This window comes from Crinia signifera, chromosome 5, assembly GCF_055691185.1.
Source record: "Crinia signifera chromosome 5, ASM5569118v1, whole genome shotgun sequence".
NCBI classification, from domain to species: Eukaryota; Metazoa; Chordata; class Amphibia; order Anura; family Myobatrachidae; genus Crinia; species Crinia signifera.
In genome coordinates this window covers 293,740,428-293,746,427 of record NC_139221.1, presented here as the reverse complement: position 1 = coordinate 293,746,427, position 6,000 = coordinate 293,740,428, and the positions used below count along the sequence as shown (strand labels likewise).

Genomic DNA, 6,000 nt, shown 5'->3' with positions numbered 1-6,000 from the left:
ATAAAACTCCAAGGCTACACTACACTGTACTTTGGGAACAATATGCATTTTTATTTCTCAAAAAAATACCTGCACAATATTGATAATGACAAGTCTTAATAAAAGTAAAGGGTTTCCCGAAACACAAATTGACAACCAAACATATAAAATACCTTTTTTGTGCTACAATGACAACTACTGCAAAAGTGGATATCATGTACATACATGGTTTTCAAGCACATGTCCTATATGGAACATCCCCAATGTTAGGGGGTGCTCAGTTGGCCCGGGCCAAAGACGAACAAATGTAAGATGCTTCTGCAGACCAGTTGCTGTATCTCACCGTGATTCAGATACCACTAGTAGGCTTCCACTATAAACGTTTTTATATAGAGCCAATTGTCAGCGTAGCTCAAATGAATGTATATGCAGACTGCTTTGTCACTTGGAAACATGTGCATACAATATCAGCGAAACACTGGAAGAAGGAGGGCTCTGTAGAGCAGCGTAATGCAGGAAACCACATGGTGAGCGGACAGCTGTCGTAGCTTCCCTGCCATTCAGATTTTACAGGAAAAGTGTCCAGCGCTTAGATTGAATCTCCACACTGAATACTAAATGAAAGTTCAGAAAGGCTTGGGTACCGAAGAATAAAAATTCATATCATGTCCCAGCTACGACCGCAAAGAAAGAAAAAAATAGCTAACACATAATAGAAAGCATGAAAAGGAGGGACGACGTTGGAACAGCAAACTAAAAAAGAGGGACGTTTAATTGCCATCTGTGCCATCATCATTACTGACTGCCATACAATAGAAAGTATATATATGTATGTGCGGTGTGCTAGGGGAATATTGTGTGTGTGTTTTTTTTTTTTAAACAGGTTGACTCTTTTACACCAGAAAACAATTTGATCTTTACTACTGGGGACAGCTGTATCTGGCACTACTGAGGACATGATATGTAACCGGCACTACTGAGGACATATATGTGCAAGAAAATGATTGCTTGGCATTCAAAGTCAGCACCTGAGATAGTATACAAACCTTGTTTTATACACTCACACCTTGAAAACGGGGCGTGCGAGTCCCGAAACGTCGGCGAACTGCATTTGTTAATGCCTTAATACACGCTTTTGCAAGACCTCAGAGTGCTGCAGCTTGCTTGATTTCTAAGATCTCTCTCTCTCTCTGTGTGTGTGTGTGTGTGTGTGTGTGTGTGTGTGTGTGTATTTCATGTGTTTGTATAACATAAATGCAAAATACCTCACGATACATCATTGAAATATAAAAATATTCTAAAGTACAGAATAATCCGTTATCCAAAATTCTTCTGGTCCCGAGTATTTTGGATAAGGGGTACTCAACCTGTACTGTATAGAGCATGCATTTATTACAAGTAATGCACACATAGTACACGGTTAAATAGAGCTTTTGTGGTAATGGTCTTGGTCCCCGTAGATGTTCTTCAGGTGCCCATACACTTATTTATTATTTATTTGCAGTTTCTTATAAAGCGAGACAAATTCTGTTGCGCTTTACAAAAGGAAACAGTGATAAACCAAACTGCGTTGTAACAAACCAACATAGAGGTAGGAGGGTCCTGCTCTCAAGTTTACAATCTATAGGGATTATAGGAGGGATACATAAGGATAAGATTCCATAGAATGGCAGTCCCATCAGATTGACAGACAGTCCTGATGGGATGTAATTAGATATGAATGCAAATGGAGGTTATGTGGGGGTACTGGAATAGGATAGGCTTGCTGGAAGCGGTGAGTTTTCAGGGAACGCTTGAAAGTTTGGAGGTTACAGAAGAGTCTTAATGTATGTGAAAGGGTAATTCCATAGGGTGAGAGCTGCCCAAAGAAAGTCCTGCAATTGTGCAACTTCTCCCCTTACGGCTGCCAGGACCCTCCTGGGCAGCAAGATCGATTGCGATATATGGTATGCAGTCCTTTTGCATACAATATATTGCTCGACCCAGATGCTATCTAACAGATCTCTTCTGCAGCCGGTGCCACTCGCAGGCTCCGATGTGATGAGCACAGGACCTGTTTGAAAGGCTGTAATTGTTGCAGATGGAAAAAAAAAACATGCTGCACTGCAGGTGGGGCAGATGTAACAGGTGCAAAGAGTGAGTTCGATTTGAGGGATTAATTGTGTTTCTTTGCAGGGCAAATTGCAATTTAGATTTCAGTTTCAAAACTTCCCACTCAAATTTAACTCTCTCTGCACATGTTACATCTGCCCCACCTGCAGTGCACATGATTTTGTCCATCTGCAAACACTGCCTAGTGTATGGGCACCTTTATTTTATTTATCTTGTGGCTAAAAACAAATGGAAGATGGGTGGTGATTCTAGCACTTGAAGGATCCTGACTCATTTTGTCCTGGGGACTTTGTGAATTGTCCACAAAATGGTTCCCCAAAGTGCCTTGGATACTTTTGATTACAGCATTCAAGTCATCTGATACAAATCAAATCTAATCAAGGTCATAAGGCTAATTTGCAGCCTTATGACGGGTCATGAGAACATGATTTGAAGTGACCCACATAATCACACTCCCACCCACCCCACTAGGGAAGGAGGTCTGAACTGTGAGGGTTTCCTGCTCTACCAGGAAAATAGCCAGATAAAAAAAATAAAAATAAAAAAAGGCCCTTATTCTAGTTCACTCGTAAAGGCAAATTCCTTCTCAAATGGACAAAACCATGTGCACTGCAGGTGGGGCAGATGTAAACCCATAAGCTTAATTTCTCTCAGGAACCAAATAAAGTACTGGTTTTTGGATTGTTAGAGGAAACCCACACAAACATACAGAATTAATGTATGATGGAGTACAGCCATTTTGTTGACAAACCCTATATTAATGAGAATATAGCCGGGGAATGGTTGACCCTTATGGATTAGAAGAGTAGACGGTTAATACTGCCTGGGGTAATCCTATTATCTGGAATGATTTAAAAGATTTGGAATCCTCAATTTGACAATTTTATTGGCAGGGGCCTCTCACAAACCTTAAATCCGTCCCTGGGTGGCAGATACTGTATAGGCTTTTGTTTCTAACATACTAATCATTATTCCATTAAAAGGCTTACTGTATTTTGCTATGTATTTTATTCTTTGAAGAAAATATCTGAAAAAAAAAAAAAAAATTAAAATAGAACATTAATGGGGCATACACACAGATAGCTTAGAACTGAAGCACAAATCGCTGTGTGCGTATTCCCCATTGCGATAGCGATGTGCGGCCCTGCGCATCGATATCGCTGGGCTCGATGTTTCAAGCATGCTTGAAATATCTAGTCATGGACCGTGTTCTCTCTATTGAGATCAGGGGCAGTGACAGATCCCTCAGCACACATCGCAGGGGCAGCGCAGTGTGCCGAGCGTCTCACTCGCCATTCTCGCTCAGCACTAAGATAACCTCGTCCCGTGTGTACAGATATTTGTAATGATCAACATAATTCACTGCCACCTGCTACCGCATGTTAAGAGATACCAAGTAAAGCAGCAAGGGTGACACTCTCCGCTTCATGGAAGTAGGGAGTGTGACTGGAGCAGTTAATCTGTAAAACTAGAATGCAAGTGCCGAAGGCTAGCACAGTGAGGAAGCACTTAAAAATTTTAAAAAAATTACAGAAGTTGTTAAAAACCAGTTAAATAATCCCGTACTGACTAAACTACACTCGCTTCAGCCAGTTGCCAACTTTTCCTCACTTCCCACTCTGAGGAGCTAAGCTCTATACAATGACACTTATGTAACCAACTGTAGCGGTTTCCTGAGCTCTTAGGTGTCCAGCAGTTGTGCAAGGTTCCCAAATCCTTAGTGTGACATCCACACAGGCACAACGGAGAGATGTGGCTTTCAGGCCCCGTCTGTGCCTTCCGCTGCTTGCACTTACTGCCATCAGTAAATGTCACCTGCAGATACTGTTTACAGATAATCAATATCAATCAGTAAGGGCCCTTTGTCATATTTCGTTGAGATACTAGGAGTCGCTGAAAGTTCTGGCAGAGGAAAACAAGGGAAGTGTCTGATGTTGTCAGTGTGCGCTTGGAGGTTACAAGACAGGAGGAAACAATGCTGAGAAGAAAGACAGGATATCGATAGTGCGGATGTAGAGGAGTCACTGGTGTGTCTATGGGTGCTGCTATGCAGTGCGCATGGGTCCCTTAATCAAGGTGACCCATACCCTATACACATTGAGCACCCTTATCACAGATACTGAGCATTAGACTAAAGTACCATGCCACGGTGTTCATCACATGCACTGGCTCAGCTTCATACATTCAGTAATGTGAAGGTACCCTTACATACTCCAAAATAGAGACAACAGTATTCAGTGGGAGTCACATTAATGTCCAAATAGCATAAATGTCATGTTTTGCTTCCATTTTATTCCATGAATCACCAGAGAACAACAATGTGAATTCCAAGGGACAAGGGGCTAGATTTATCAAGCCTGGGGAAGTGATAAAGTGTGTGGTTTTTATCACCGGCCAATCAGCTCCTAACTGTGAAGTTACAGGCTTGGTTTGAAAAATGACAGGTAGGAGCTGATTGACCGGTGATAAAAACCAGACACTTTATCACTTCACCGAGCTTAATAAATCTACCCCAAGATCACTTACTGTGGCCACCAACTGGTATCAGAGAATCATTAGCCAAGGCGCGTTCCCCCTACATCACAGTGTGAGCATATAACATATTGGATGTAGTTGCACTTGGCTAACTCAGTGGGTACTGAGAAGCATAAATAAATATAGTGTACAAACACTCTATGAAATAACAGTTGGAGAAGTTCTGGAATTTCCTGAAGTACAGGGCAAGGGGAGAAATATGTAATTCTTCCCTAATTTGATTGCCTAGGACATCTGACTGACACAGGCAAACAAACGTCTTTGTGAACATACAGAAGACTTAGCACCCATATATTAGATAGATCCCTTGCGCAAAACAAAAAAATGTCCAACCTATTAGCTGTATGTGGTATACAGTCCCTGGGTCAACAGACACTAGGTAAACCACTATTGGTCGACACCTAAGAATGGTCAACATACCTTAAGTCGGCAATGACAGAAGGTTGACACATGTTTTTGTTGTTTAGACCAACTTGGCTCATACTTTACTATCCAAGCGGGCCTAGAGAATATAATAGGCGCTCGGCACGGTGCCTGAAGCGAAGGGATGCGGTACCCTTATACGTGTATCGACAAAAAAAAAAAAAACTGTGAAAAATTTGTGACAAACTTTTGAGTGTCGACCATGTCCATGTCTAGCTTAAGCTTGTGTCAACCTGAGGTATGTCGACCATACTTGGGTGTTGACCACCTATACCAGGGGTGGGGAACCTCAGGCCCGGGGGCCATATGCGGCCCCTGTAGCTGGTCTGAGTGGCCCTGGCGGCTTTGCTGAGAGTCAAGTACAGGGGAATTCTCGCGAGAGGTCGGTATTTCTTGCGAGATTTCTCTTAATCAGCAGCAGCCGGAGACTGTCAGTCCTATTCAGCGGCAGCCGCCGGAGCGTGGGACGGCTGCAGCAGGAAAATTTGTAAGTGAAATTTTTACATATGGCCCCCGAAAGTTTTTTCCCCATGCAAACGGCCCAAGGCACAAAAAAGGTTCCCCACCTCTGACCTATACCATAACCCTGAATGGAATAGCATCAGCTTCTAATGGAAAACCATCAAGATCTTTAGTGGTATAACCAACTATGGTACTTGTGTAGTTTCACGGCGCCACCGTCTGTTAGAAACTTGGCAGCGTGCCAGACTCTGTGCGCTTGCTGCTCTAGCTGTTCTCAGCGCTACGTTACCAGCGTAGCGTGTGCGCTAGCCACTCTAGCTGTTCTCATTGCAGCGCTACGCTATCAGCGTAGCGTAATGTACACGCTACAATTGAGACGCTTTAGCGTCTGAATCCCGAGTCCTTGCAAGCCGATAAGAAGGGGGTTATCTGGATTCAGACGGTAATGCGTCTGAATTTGGTAGGGTGTAGGGGTACATAGGGGTGCAC

At 43.0% G+C, this 6,000-nt stretch overlaps 1 protein-coding gene across 1 annotated transcript in view; it reads right to left on the bottom strand.

The window, feature by feature from the left end:
• The window catches only part of DNAJC1 (DnaJ heat shock protein family (Hsp40) member C1), a 123,394-nt gene that overhangs the window by 22,937 nt on the left and 94,457 nt on the right, over nucleotides 1-6,000 (bottom strand). The window lies entirely within an intron of this gene.